General features: G+C 43.2%; 1 pseudogene; it reads left to right on the forward strand.

The window, feature by feature from the left end:
• Positions 1-500: 500 nt before the first annotated feature.
• On the forward strand, positions 501-766 carry LOC140906481 (protein transport protein Sec61 subunit gamma pseudogene; annotated as a pseudogene).
• Positions 767-15,584: the final 14,818 nt, after the last annotated feature.

The following is a 15,584-nucleotide window of genomic DNA, read 5'->3' on the forward strand; positions in this document are numbered from 1 at the left end:
AAGAAAACCTGGTTACAAGAAAATACAAAACTGAGAATAGCGAAATAGAAACGACTCTTCCCCCATTACTGCACTTAAAGAAAAGTTGGTGACTCCAACGAGTTGAGACAATTTAACTAGAACAGTTTGGCTAAAATCAAAACCTTTAAAGCGTACAGTTAAAATAGAAGAAATTATTTTTCCCTGCCAATTTCCCCTGGCTATAATTAGCATTGCGCTGCTTCCCTGTTAAAGGGTTAACAATATCACTGATCTGCTGCAAAATGCATCAGAGTTAGGGACGACAGTCTGCTTCCTGCTCCTGGGCTCAGCTTCTCCCAGCTCACACAGGGCATGTGGCCCCCCACGAAGCAGCTGCCCTGACTGTTTGCCCTCATGGAGTCTGACCCAACAGGGAACCTACTGGAGCAGACCCAAAACAACCACACCCAATTCCAAAAGCTTCTGGATATGGAGTGCTTAATCTGCCTGCGCGAGCGGTTCGCTTGGCCCCGGAGCCTCAGGCAATCATGGATCAAGCAATGCAATTTGTTGAGCTCAGCCGTCACTTTGTAAACGATTCCATCGGGCTTGTTAAAAGATGCACTAAGCCGGACAGAAAAGAATTCCAGAAGATTGCCATGGCAACAGCAATAGGTTTTGCGATAATGGGATTTATTGGTTTCTTTGTGAAATTGATCCATATCCCTATCAACAACGTCATTGTTGGTGGCTGAACACTCATCAAGATCTGTTACCTGAAGTTTGGAGTGATGGACAATGGGTGTGGGGGGGCTTTTTTGCTTACTAATATTCCATAAGTCTGTATCTTGTTTGTTGACTGCTATAAACCAGGCTAAAATTAAAAAAACAAACAAACAAACAACAATGACCCAGACACAGCTCACTCCTACCTCCCCCTGCCATGGGTCTCTTAAAGAGATATCTCCCTATTAGGCACATGGGTTACACAGGCACCTCCCTAGCCTGCCTAAACACAGGGAGAGAGGGTTTTTCCAATAAGGCCATTTGTGGGACATTGTGAGGGTGAAATTGTGACTCTGGTGGAATGATTCTGAACCTCTTGTGAAGGCTCTTGTTTTGTTGATGTAAGAGGATTGTAACCTTTTGCTTTACAGAGCATGCAACCACATCTTTCCCCAGATACAAAGTATCCAGAATGCAATAGCTTGAATTCTTGCAAATATGCCAGCTTTGCAGCATATCACTTCTACTTTTACAACTTCATACTGGTGTCTAGAAGAGTCATGTATTGATTTATAAGTTCTTTTTATTCACTGACATTAAGAGACTTTCAAAGGACTTGCTACATCATGTTTCTCTGATCTCCATTCTATTTCTGTTCCAAATCATCCTTTAAGATGCAAATTGGCTGGCTATTTAATTTGCTCTGAATTTAAAACTCAATGATAATGGGAACTAGAGCTTTCCTGCAGTGACATACTCCTGAGTCAAATTCACTGTTGGAGAAAGTGGGCACAATTCCACTGACAGGAATGGCATTGCTCTTACCATATGCCCCTCGTCTCTGGAACATATATTGCTTCACCCAGGAGAACTTTTACTTCATGATCTTTACTAAAGAGTAAACTGGAAAAGAATCTTTGCTGCCAATTTTCATTTTCAATCCTGTTATTTGTCTTATAGAATTGTACATCAAGCTTTGGGTTTTATAAAAAGTATAAAGCAGTTTATTAAGGGCTAGGATGTTTTTAAAGTTTGGTAGCTCTAAAATCTTGTCCAGAAGTAAAAAGGCAGAGAGGCACACTTTTAGTCCTGTAAGGCTTCTCTAGATATATTTAGTGAGATGCAAATAGTGCAGACAACTGAAAAGCACTGTCTATCTAGTCTCTCTGCAGGAGGGTTTTATTTCATACATTATTCACGGCTTGCTGCCGTGACACCACAAAGTTGGTGCCCTTGAAAAGGGAGAAAAGAGAGCAAAACACTTGTGGGGTTTTTTTAAATTTAATTGTGAGAGTTGCTGTACATTGTATAAATAAAGCATCATAATTTGGATTCATAGCAACATGATCTCTTTTCTGAAGGCAAAAGAAAGGCCAGATTTTTAGTGACTGAAACTTCTGGTTAGGCACACAGGGCACCAATTTCACACTACTGCTAACTTACAAGCTACCCAGCAGTGAGTGACAGCAAGCTCAGCCATAAACCTTATTACAAAGAAAAGCCTCAGTACAAAGAATAAGTAAATTGGCTCTTACTACTTAAGTCTGGCTAAATTCCAAGTATCTAAATTAATGGTGACAATGTTTGTAGCCATCTCCAAAAGGAAATGTTTGATAAAAATAATTCAAAGTGACAATTTGTTTTAAAAATACAGTTTTAGTTTCACCTAGACTAGTTTCCTGTAGCCAAGTTCTGATGCAATTCCCCTTCAGCAAAGAGATGCAATTAATATCATATATCAAGTGAAGAGCCATGGATTGGCATGTGAAAAGGCACATAACTGATATATTTGGTAGTTTGAAATGTAAGTTATCAGGAAATAGTCTTCCTTCAGTCATTGGCACCACTTCAGAATTTAACTTTAACTTTATATAATGACAAATTCTCGTTGTCATTAATTGTGCCTAGTTAAAAAAAAAATGAAATAAAAGCAGGATGAGTTTGTAATAAAAATAGGATACAGCAGGAAATTCTGCGATATATGACGAACCCTTAAGTGCTTTGTGAGGGATGATTCTTCATTATATGTGCTAAAAGTTCAGTAACCACAGAGAACAGAGGTAGAGAGAAGGTGTGTCCTTGATTTCAGTTGCTGTACAGCATGGTGGACAAGGGTGGGACCTATTTTTATTTGCATAACTGTCTCCCTGTTCATTGTGGCAGAGCTCAGTATTGAGAAAACATGATGATTACCTGTGGATAAAGTCAAAATTGACACTTTAATAAACTTATTGTGCATATTTTTATTACACTAACTCTCACCCCTGAGGAAAACTTCAAAGTTAACATATTTCTCCTCTTTCTAAACCTAGGGGTTTTTGTCAGTAAAACATTTCAACATTTCTTTCTCTCTCTCTTTTTTCTTTTTTTTTTTTTTGGTGGCTTTTCCCTAGGAGTTGCAGGGAAGAACTGTGGAAATCTCAACAATTTCAGTGTGCAGAGGTTCAGTGCAGGCCTATTTTTGAACAAATAGGAAATTCTCCACAGTTCCTACATTTTGTCTGGTTTGCAGTTAAATCCATATCAAACCAACAAGCCGTACACAGTTTTCATCCCAAACTCTTAATCAGACCGGGCTGGCTGGATAGGAAAGGTGGGCCGAGGTGTTGGAATTCAGCTCTCATTCACATTTGGGATAGAGTTCAATGTCAAGGGTGAATCGGATCTAGGGCTGAGGTCAAGATGATGCTGAGAACTCACAAGCTGCACTCTGAAGATCAGCTGTTACCATCAGGTCATGGCCCAAAGGTGGCAGAAATCTCGGGAGAACTGATAATTTACCAAGGTTTTGGCCACATCCAAATGTAAATAATAGCCCCCTTTCAGTTTTGGATGAATCAAAACCAGAGAGCAGGTATGGGTTTAGGGATTGCCAAGACCACACAGCAAGACAGTGACAGAGCCAGCATTAGAACTCGGGAGTTCTTGGCTTATTGTCCCATGCTCAAACCACTTTAGACCAGGTTTATTTGTAAAAAAGAGATTTCTCAAAAAAGCAAATTTTTATAACACCTTAGCAAATTTAAATTAGGTTAGAAAGCTGGTAATTAATGGCAGCATCCATCTTTTTTCAGAACCCATGAGAAGAGGGAGTTTGCTATTTTTTAAAAATTGAAGATCGAGTGATCGCTCTATGCACAGTATATATAATATTAAATGCTGTCTTTCCACATTTGTAAATATTTCTTAAGCAAATCACCTCTGTAAATCTGCCTGATGCTCATCTGGAGTTGACATCTCATTTGTGTATTTCCCAGACTTTTAGGGCAGTGTCATTGAAAAGAATTCCAAGCCTATTTTCAACTTTAGATCTTATCCTACAGTTATTTTAAACTGTGCTAATCATTTTTTCCAGAGAGGAAACAAAAAGGGGTTTGAGTTTGGGTGGGGGAGGGAAGGGAAATCTGTCATTTAATTTGACTGCATAATGCACATTTAAGAGAGACCTTTTTAAAGGTTTTAGTTTTGCATTAAAAAATGACTCCAGCTGATGCAAAAACCTTATGCCTCTATTTTAAAGGATCATCTCCCACAGTGTCAATAAAAATTAGTATATGATAAACAATGCTTGTGTAACTGGGTATTTGCAAAGTCCGCAAAGTTTGCTGAACAGTGATGTCTTATTTAATCTTACACATCAAACAGATTTAGAAGCGTTACAGTGGCATCTCCCAGACTAAAGGCAGTAGAAGTATATATCATGAATGCCTGCTCTGTCCATTACTGTGCAGCTGTGGAAGAGATGGATAAAACTTTCATAGATATCTAACAAAGAACATGCAGCAAATGTTTACTTGGTTCTTTCACTTTAAAGATATTGTCAAGAGCTCTATTGACAGCCATTGCCGTTCCTGCTTGTGTAGATGCAGCTCTGAAATGGCTGAGATATAGAACATGAAAATTATTTGACTTTAGTGATTTCGCAATGTGGTGACAACTCTATAAATTACAAAACTATTGCATGTTTAAAAGTTAGACAAGTGTTGTAGTTTTTAATAGAATTCAAGCTATCAGAAAAACAAACTAGCAAACCAAAACCAACACCAGGGAGTCTTCCACCAGGGCCTGGAACTGCTGTTGCTTGTCCTGTGGGATGTCCTCCAAGAACTCTGCCAGCTTGGCATAATTATTAAAATCATACTTTGCCAGCAGAGCCTGGTAATTCAATATACAGAATTGCAGGGCTGTGGAGGAGTACAGCTTGTGATCCTTGAGTCCAGGTACTTCACCGCCTTATCTGGATAAGTGAAGGTAGAGAATCATCATCATAGAATCATAGAATATCAGGGTTGGAAGGGACCTCAGGAGGTCATCTAGTCCAACCCTCTGCTCAAAGCAGGACCAATCCCCAACTAAATCATCCCAGCCAGGGCTTTGTCAAGCCTGACCTTAAAAATATCTAAGGAAGGAGATTCCACCACCTCCCTAGGTAACGCATTCCTGTGTTTCACCACCCTCCTAGTGAAAAAGTTTTTCCTAATATCCAACCTAAACCTCCGCCACTGTAACTTGAGACCATTACTCCTTGTTCTGTCATCTGCTACCACTGAGAACAGTCTAGATCCATCCTCTTTGGAACCCCCTTTCAGGTAGTTGAAAGCAGCTATCAAATCCCCCCTCATTCTTTTCTTCCGCAGACTAAACAATCCCAGTTCCCTCAGCCTCTCCTCGTAAGTCATGTGTTCCAGTCCCCTAACAATTTTTGTTGCCCTCCGCTGGACTCTTTCCAATTTTTCCACATCCTTCTTGTAGTGTGGGGCCCAAAACTGGACACTGTACTCCAAATGAGGCCTCACCAATGTCGAATAGAGGGGAACAATCATGTCCCTCGATCTGCTGGCAATGCCCCTACATATACATCCCAAAATGCCATTGGCCCTCTTGGCAACAAGGGCACACTGTTGACTCATATCCAGCTTCTTGTCCACTGTAACCCCTAGGTCCTTTTCTGCAGAACTGCTGCCAAGCTATTCGGTCCCTAGTCTGTGGCGGTGCATGGGATTCTTCCGTCCTAAGTGCAGGACTCTGCACTTGTCCTTGTTGAACCTCATCAGATTTCTTTTGACCCAATCCTCTAATTTGTCTAGGGCCCTCTGTATCCTATCCCTACCCTCCAGCGTATCTACCTCTCCTCCCAGTTTAGTGTCATCTGCACACTTGCTGAGGGTGCAATCCACACCATCCTCCAGATCATTTATGAAGATATTGAACAAAACCGGCCCCAGGACCGACCCTTGGGGCACTCCACTTGATACCGGCTGCCAACTAGACATGGAGCCATTGATCACGACCCACTGAGCCCGACAATCTAGCTAACTTTCTATCCACCTTATAGTCCATTCATCCAGCCCATACTTCCTTAACTTGCTGGCAAGAATACTGCAGGAGACCATGTCAAAAGCTTTGCTAAAGTCAAGGAACAACATGTCCACCGCTTTCCCCTCATCCACAGAGCCAGTTATCTCATCATAGAAGGCAATTAGATTAGTCAGGCATGACTTGACCTTGGTGAATCCATGCTGACTGTTCCTGATCACTTTCCTCTCATCCAAGTGCTTCAGAATTGATTCCTTGAGGACCTGCTCCATGATTTTTCCAGGGACTGAGGTGAGGCTGACTGGCCTGTTGTTCCCAGGATCCTCCTTCTTCCCTTTTTTAAAGATGGGCACTACATTAGCCTTTTTCCAGTCGTCCGGGACTTCCCCGGATCGCCATGAGTTTTCAAAGATAATGGCCAATGGCCCTGCAATCACATCCGCCAACTCCTTTAGCACTCTCGGATGCAGCGCATCCGGCCCCATGGATTTGTGCTCCTCCAGCTTTTCTAAATAGTCCCGAACCACTTCTTCCTCCACAGAGGGCTGGTCACCTCCTCCCCATGCTGTGCTGCCCAGTGCAATAGTCTGGGAGCTGACCTTGTTCGTGAAGACAGAGGCAAAAAAAGCATTGAGTACTTTAGCTTTTTCCACATCCTCTGTCACTAGGTTGCCTCCCTCATTCAGTAAGGGGCCCACACTTTCCTTGACTTTCTTCTTGTTGCTAACATACCTGAAGAAACTCTTCTTGTTACTCTTAACATTTCTTGCTAGCTGCAACTCCAGGTGGGATTTGGCCTTCCTGATTACACTCCTGCATCCCCGAGCAATATTTTTATAATCCTCCCTGGTCATTTGTCCAATCTTCCACTTCTTGTAAGCTTCTTTTTTGTGGTTAAGATCAGCAAGGATTTCACTGTTAAGCCAAGCTGGTCGCCTGCCATATTTACTATTCTTTCTACACATCGGGATGGTTTGTCCCTGTAACCTCAATAAGGATTCTTTAAAATACAGCCAGCTCTCCTGGACTCCTTTCCCCCTCATGTTATTCTCCCAGGGAATCCTGCCCATCAGTTCCCTGAGGGAGTCAAAGTCTGCTTTTCTAAAGTCCAGGGTCCGTATTCAGCTGCTCTCCTTTCTTCCCTGTGTCAGGATCCTGAACTAGACCATCTCATGGTCACTGCCTCCCAGGTTCCCATCCACTTTTGCTTCCCCTACTAATTCTTCCCAGTTTGTGAGCAGCAGGTCAAGAAGAGCTCTGCCCCTAACTGGTTCCTCCAGCACTTGCACCAGGAAATTGTCCCCTACCCTTTCCAAAAACTTCCTGGATTGTCTGTGCACCACTGTATTGCTCTCCCAGCAGATATCAGGGTGATTGAAGTCTCCCATGAGAACCAGGGCCTGCGATCTAGTAACTTCTGTGAGTTGCCGGAAGAAAGCCTCGTCCATCTCATCCCCCTGGTCCGGTGGTCTATAGCAGACTCCCACCACGACATCACCCTTGTTGCTCATGCTTCTAAACTTAATCCAGAGACACTCAGGTTTTTCTGCAGTTTCATACCTGAGCTCTGAGCAGCCATACTGCTCCCTTACATACAGTGCAACTCCCCCACCTTTTCTGCCCTGCCTGTCCTTCCTGAACAGTTTATATCCATCCATGACAGTACTCCAGTCATGTGAGTTATCCCACCAAGTCTCTGTTATTCCAATCACATCATAATTCCTTGACTGTGCCAGGACTTCCAGTTCTTCCTGCTTGTTTCCCAGGCTTCTTGCATTTGTGTATAGGCACTTGAGATAACTCGCTGTTTGTCCCTCTTTCTCAGTATGAGGCAGGACCCCTGCCCTCTCGCGTGCTCCTGCTTGTGCTTCCTCCCGGTATCCCACTACCCCACTTACCTCAGGGCTTTGGTCTCCTACCCCCGGTGAACCTAGTTTAAAGCCCTCCTCACTAGGTTAGCCAGCCTGCTTGCGAAGATGCTCTTTCCTCTCTTTGTTAGGTGGAGCCCGTCTCTGCCTAGCACTCCTCCTTCTTGGAACACCATCCCATGGTCAAAGAATCCAAAGCCTTCTCTCCGACACCACCTGCATAGCCATTCGTTGACTTCAACGATTCGACGGTCTCTGCCCAGGCCTTTTCCTTCCACGGGGAGGATGGAGGAGAAGACCACTTGTGCCTCAAACTCCTTTATCCTTCTTCCCAGAGCCACGTAGTCAGCAGTGATCCACTCAAGGTCATTCTTGGCAGTATCACTGGTGCCCACGTGGAGAAGCAGGAAGGGGGAGCGATTCAAGGGCTTGATGAGTCTCGGCAGTCTCTCCGTCACATCGTGAATCCTAGCTCCTGGCAAGCAGCAGACTTCTCAGTTTTCCTGGTCGGGGCGGCAGATAGATGACTCAGTCCCCCTGAGGAAAGAGTCCCTGAACACCACCACTCGCCTCCTTCTCTTGGGAGCGGTGGTCGTGGAACCCCCAACCCAAGGACAGTGCATCTCATGCCTTCCAATTGGCAGAGTCTCCTTCTGTTCCCTTCGCTCAGATGTATCATCTAGTCCACTCTCTGCATTAGTATCTGTGGAGAGGACATGAAAACGGTTACTTACCTGTATCTGCGTTGCTGGTACATGGGCGCCCCCCTTTCTTCTTCTGGAGGTCACATGCTGCCAAATTTCTTCACCGTCCTCCTGTCCCTGCTGCACAGCCTGCTCTGAATCTTCAGAACATTGTGCCCGTAGATGCATATCCTGACATCTGCCCAGGAAATCTTCAGTTTCTCTTATGCAACGCAGGGTTGATACCTGTTGCTCCAGACCTTGAACCTTCTCTTCCAATATGGAGACCAGCTTGTACTTTGTACAGACAAGGTCGCTTCAGTCCTGTGGAAGAAAGACAAACATGGCACATCCAGTGCAGGTCACAACAGCTGAACAGTCCCCATCCATATTACCTTCCTTCTACGAGCTCACTCAGGAGTTGTAGTAACTACTCAGAGAAGCTGGCAAGATGTAAGCCTCAGTGGGCGCTCCCCAGGCGAACTCCCAGGCAAACTCCCTCTGTTAGCCGCTCTGCTGTTCGCTGCTCAGCTGGTTCACAGCTGACTGGCTTTTATACAGTCAGGCCCACTCAAGGCTCACCTGGAACAAAGCACTCCCTATTCACACTTTTCAAACCACCAATCAAGCACAGGGTCAAACTGTCCCAACAACAGGCATTCAGATACTCATCAACATAGCCTCCTTAATGCAACCCTTAGCGTACCTCCTCTCAGGCAGATCCCAGGCAAACTCCCTCTGTTAGCCGCTCTGCTGTTTGCTGCTCAGCTGGTTCGCAGCTGACTGGCTGACTGGCTTTTATACAGATATATAGCAAATACTATATATTTATATATAGAGAGGAGTGCTCACATGCCCATTCCATGGCCACATGCACTACCGAGGCTGGGGTGGGTTAGGAAAAAAGAAAGTCAGCCCCCGTAGATGGCACAAATTATCTACAGCAGAACTGGCGGTACCAGGTCGTGCTCTGGGTCCTCTTCCGGGTCCAAGCCAATTGGTTCTGGCAGAGGGGCCCAGGTGGAATGGTGCAAGACCATCAACAGTGGGTACAGCTGGTAATAAGGGTACCAGGTAGGCCATTGCTGCCAGGAGGTTGGGCCCTGAGGGAACTGGGGGCCCCCAAGGTATGGGTACCACCCCTGTGGGACTGGAGAGTACCCTGTCTGGTGTGGCAGATGCGCTTGGGAGTCTGAACTACGTCGGGAGACTAGGGAGAAGAACTGCTCTTCTGCCGAGAAGCCCGCAGAGTCCAAAGAAACCTCCAGTCGTGGTGGAGCTGTGAATGCAGACGGTACCGCGACTGGCAGAGGTGGATCCCAGCTGAGGAGGATCGGTGCATATGCTGGTGTAGGAGGCTAGAGAACAGAGAGAAGTGGTGAGGGTGGGTACAGTAAGTCGAAGTGTGTCACCAGGAACAACAGTTCCACCCATCCCAGTGTCCAGGGCATGTCCCGCTGGCCACTGAACTGAGGGGGTGCGCAGAGCAGAGCCTGGTGTGTCCTGACAGGGCAGAGGGGCACGTCCCAGTGGCCTGTCTCGTTGCTCAATTGGCGCAGCGGCCGTCAGCGCCAGCGCCTCTCTTTTCCACTTGGCCTTGCCCCCTGCCTTAGGGAGTGAAGTGGTGGGGTTTGCACGTGACATCTCGCCCGAACGGGCAACGCTCGGCGAGGAAATGCCGTGAATCACAGTAATCTGCAACAGGGAGCTGCTGCAGCGTCAGTTGGAGTGCTTGCAGCTCTCCTTTGCCTTGTTGGTGGTGCCATTGGATCTGGGTGGGAGGTGGTGGGTGGCGAGGTGCATCTCTCCTAGGCAGTAGAGACAATGAGCATGCTCGTTGCTCTCAGAGAACAAGCGAGGGCACAAGACACAATTTTTAAAGCCCGGAACGTGGGGCATAGACACACCCAACCAGGTCGGGGCAAGCCCTGTATGGCGTGACTAGCTAAACTAACTATGCTATTTACAGAACTAATAAAGAAAGAAATGGAACGAAATAACTATATACAAACAGACTATCATTCTCATAGAGACTACGAGCATGCAAAGAGAAGATTCTGACTACAACCATGCGGTAAGAGGGAATTGACGGGGCATCAGCCCACACGGCCTCTTATAACCTCGCGTGCAGCATGAGGCAAGGTAAGATGCGTGTGCGCGTCAATGGACAACTGCTGCTAAAACTTCTGACTCCGGCGCATGGCGTGCCTGCACACCCCCACATCTGGAATATGTAAAGGGACCATCACTTGAAGAAGAATATTACTTTTGGATTTTTTGGTTTGAAATGACTGTTTCAAAATTGCCTCCAATTAAAAAAAAAATGTTAACAAGTACTTGAAATTGAAACAAAATGTTTCATTTTGAGTCCAGCAAAATGGTTTGTTTGACCCGACATTAATTGTTTTTAACTTTTAAACTCTGAAATTTTCAGAAAAATTATTTTTGGGTCTACCCCACATGGGTTTTTTCTCCTTTCAGAATTGCCAGCCAACCAAAAAGTCAGTTATTCACACAGCTCTAGTCCTGACTTCTGTTTCCATTAGTGCCACTGGTTGAACTTAACACTATTATGAATTTATATTGCACTTTACAAAGTGTTTTCTAAGTCTCAAAACACACCTATGAGCTAGGTAGGTATAATTGTCACCTTTTTACACAAAGAAACTAAGGATCACATCAGGTGACTTGCCCAATATCACACAGAATCAGTGATAAGAACCAGGATTTGAAACCAAGTCTCCTGATTCTCAGCCTTATCTCTACCTAACCAACTCACAGCAATACTGTCTAGCAGGCAAAAATAGCCTCTAATTTTGTGCACCCAACTTTAGACAGTGTGGGCATGCTTGCATTTATTATGTTTGTGCAATGCTCCGTACACTTGATCGAGTCCTTTAATCATTACCATAAGATAAATGTTAAATAATTATAATAAATCTAAGACCCAGTATTGGTCAAACACTATGTAACTGAAATTTGTCTGAACTTCTGGAGAAATGCACATTGAAGACTGTTTTGCCTACTGCGAAGGGATGCTAAACCAGCCAAGATAAAAAGCATTTCACAAAAATGGCACGAAGACACAATTGGCTGGTTCACTTTGTGCACAAAACTTTCTTTCCAGATCTACCATCAGCTCTGACATCACTTCATTTTTCATAGAAATGCTTCCAATTCTAGCCTGGAGAGGGGAAAAGAATTCAAGTGCCTTCTGCTTCAGGAAAATCTTGAATTTTCCCAGTTCAGCCAAGAGAGTTGAGCTGTACACACCATTAATTTCTATGCAGAAAACAACGTTCACTTCAACCAGCAATTAGTGGCAACATTTCTATCTTGTGTAATGATGAGATTTTTATGCTAATCATTAAATAGCAGTAAATTAATCATTTGGGCATACTTAGATGGGATGTATATTTCATGAGACAGATAAAAATATCGAGATCAGTTTGATATTTACTCATGGTAAATGTAAGTGTCTCAGATCATTATGAGGGAAGCATACTAAACACATATGCAGCCAGAAACGTCTGTAGCGTAAATGCATAAGAATCAGAGCTTCACCTCTAATACTAGGAAATTACTGTCCTTCTCATCTTTGTTTAATTATTATAAGGGAGGTAAAAACCCAAGGGATCATACACTTAAATCATTCCAAGATACAGTATAAATTTCAAATATCACCATCACATGAAGGACAAAATCAGTAACCTGATTTCTCATCCTATAACTCCCTCCCTTTATAAACGGAAAATTTATCCACTTTGCATTAGGCATACATCTCAATTTGCATGATAGTCCAGTCAGACAAATGAATGATGGATCTGATTTGACCCTCCCCCACCCGCCCAAAAGAAAAGTCTGGAAGCTTTGACTCCTAATGGAAAGGAAGCAGGCCTGCATCTGTCCCCTCCTCTCAGTTGATGAAGGAGATTTGTAACACCTCAAATAAAATGTTTAAATTTTCTGACACTGTTCCACATATTTTTATTACATTTAAATACCTTCACTCTTTCTTGGATTCGACACAGGAAATGGCATCCCAGTGCAATTTTGGAGGTATTCTTGTTGACTTGACGGAAATTTACATCTGGTGCATTTATTTTATCATGTCATTATAATATTTACAAGAAGCCCTGACTTCCTATTTGTTGCCTGTACATGAAAAGATAAAAAGGTTTCCCCCCTCTTAATTTCTTGTCTCTGAAGGAAGTATGACAGGTGGTCCTCACTCAGAGATCAAAGGCAGTGTACAAGTTGAAATCAAGGCTGATTCCCCCAGTCCTCTTACAGATATCTCTGAATCACCTGGATAGGTGATTGCAAATGCTTCCAAATAGAGAACTGAACAACCTATGTATAAATTTAATAGCTAACACCTAAAACATCATCACTACTAAAGAACATAACTCCTACTTTGAGCGGGAATAAAGGCAAAATATTGAAGGGGAGCTACAAATACCCAATAGAAATGGAAAGAAAAATCTATACATAAATCATTTCATTATTTTTTTACCACTGCCTGTAGGACCTTTGAAAGAGAGGCATTTGAAGATGCAGGTTTAATCAGTTCTACAGTGTCTACTGAAAAACATAAAAGTTTGTCAAAAAAGCTGGCATGCAAATCTCCCCTGAAGAATATCCATTCCTCTCAGTCCATGAGACTGGTGGAAGGAGTGATATTATCTTCAGAAGTAATTTCCTTAGTTTTATAGGCTCTTCCATGCAAGCTATGATCTACCATGGAATCATAAATATAGGAGTTTTGCTCTCTCTGCATCTCTGATGGTATTTCATAAAGACTGTGGTGAATTTTCTCGTTGGTCTAGTTGTGTTCAGGTAAATGTGGACTGCCCTTTTAACATCCAAGTTGTACTACAGATTCTCTTTTGGATGGACTAAGGAAGAAGGTGGGAAGAATAATCTCTATGTGAAATTTGGAATTGCACTTTGGTATGTATCTTGGAGCTACGTGCAGAACAGCTTGGTCTGGAAGCCTAATACAATATGGCATTCAATGGAGTGCTCCCAACTCAGAAACTGCCAGTTGACATAATGGCAGCTAACGAACATGCGTTAATTGAAAAGAATACCTCTATCAATGGCTCAAATGGGGCAGAGGTTAAGGCTTGTAACACCAAGTTTACCCTTCCTGTTGGAAACCTATGCCTGAGGAACAAAGTCACTTTGACAGACCTTGATAGACAAAGATGTGGTGCCAAAGTTCATGTAAGGTCTCAAAAACAGGACAAAGATTTGAATTTAAAGACTGACGACAGCAAAAATCTCCCATTAGTGAGGACCACCACCCATGCACTCATCAAAGAAACAGTTCTCCTACTTTTAAACTACACTGCTCTTGAAAGCTGTAGAAATTTTGTGGTTAGTTTATTTCAACCATTTCTTTTAAAAAAAGAAGAGAGAATATCTATATACAGTGTCTGTATAGGATTAGTGAAACGCATATATTAGTTAAAAATCAATATAGGAACACTATCAGGGCTCTATTGTGGTAAATCTCAATAGCTGGAAGGAAATGGATAGCTCAGATAATTATCATTCGGATACCAGAATCTTCCCCAATAGCTCAACAGTTCAAATCCATCACAGGCCAATAACAACTGGAAGTTATTGCAGATTATTGTATTAGCAGGAGTGTTGTAAGCAAGACACGAGAAGTAATTCTTATGCTCTACTCTGTGCTGATTAGGCCTCAACTGGAGTATTGTGTCCAGTTCTGGGTGCCACATTTCAAGAAGGATATGGACAAATTGGAGAGAATCTAGAGAAGAGTGACAAAATAATTAAAGGTCTAGAAAACATGACCTATGAGGGAAGATTGAAAAAATTGCATTTGTTTAGTTTAGAAAAGAGAAGACTGAGGGGGACATGATAACAGTTTTCAAGTATGTAAAAGGTTGTTACAAGGAGGAGGCAGAAATTTTTTTTTTCTTAACCTCTGAGGATAGGACAAGAAGCAATGGGCTTAAATTGCAGCAAGAGAGATTTAGGTTGGACATTAAGAAAAACTTCCTAACTGTCAGGGTGGTTAATCACTGGAATAAATTGCCTAGGGAGGTTGTGGAATCTCCATGATTGGAGATTTTTAAAAGCGGGTTAGACAAACACTTGTCAGGGATGGTCTAGATAATACTTAGTCCTGCCATGAGTGCAGGGGACTGGACTAGATGGCCTCTTGAGGTCCCATCCAGTCCTATGATTCTATGATTAGTGGCAAGTTTAGTACCTGATGTGACATTTATTTTGTTTTCTTTAGCTATTTTCCCAGTTGTGTATTTCAATAAACTTAGTAGGCATGCTGCAAAATTTAAAAGCTTAAACAATAATTAATATATGCCAAAAGAACATGAGAGGAAAACATGCCCTAGAATCTCTCACAATTCTGTCATCTCCTCTTCTAAAAAAAGAACCCCATGCCTCAACACAGTGGGTCTGGAAGGCCACCCAGGCTGGGCAACAGAAAACCAATAGTGGATGAGGGAAGTCAATCCCCAAATTCACTTCTCATTCTCAGCTACCAGCCCTCTCCGGTTTAGACTCCAACCGCCATGATATTGCATGGGAACAGAGACAGCTCAAGGACTAGAAATGTTTAGAGCTGTACAGGTCAAAACCAACTCCTTAAATTTCACCCAGGTATCAGTTGGCAGGCAGTGAAGATCACAGAACACAGCTTTCCTTTGTCCTCTGCATGAAACGCTGTGTGTGGTGGGAGAGTGTAGCCATATAAAAATGTACTGCAGATACATACAGTGAAACCTGCATTAGAAAGAACAGGATACAGCCTTCTTTCCAAAAGAAAATGACCGAAAGCACTCGTGGCAACTGCTGTTATTTGGACATTCAGAGGCAGGTTGTGAAGCTTAAAACCAAATGGCCAACAAGCTCCCTCCAACCGGGGTGTACTGACAGAATTCCCACTATTCCTTCTGTTTCTCTTCCATGATGTAAGACTTGGCTTTTCCTAGATGAAGTGTGAATTGAACAACATTATCTCTCAGCGCGTGTA

Source organism: Lepidochelys kempii, chromosome 2 (assembly GCF_965140265.1).
Source record: "Lepidochelys kempii isolate rLepKem1 chromosome 2, rLepKem1.hap2, whole genome shotgun sequence".
In the NCBI taxonomy this organism is placed as follows: domain Eukaryota; kingdom Metazoa; phylum Chordata; order Testudines; family Cheloniidae; genus Lepidochelys; species Lepidochelys kempii.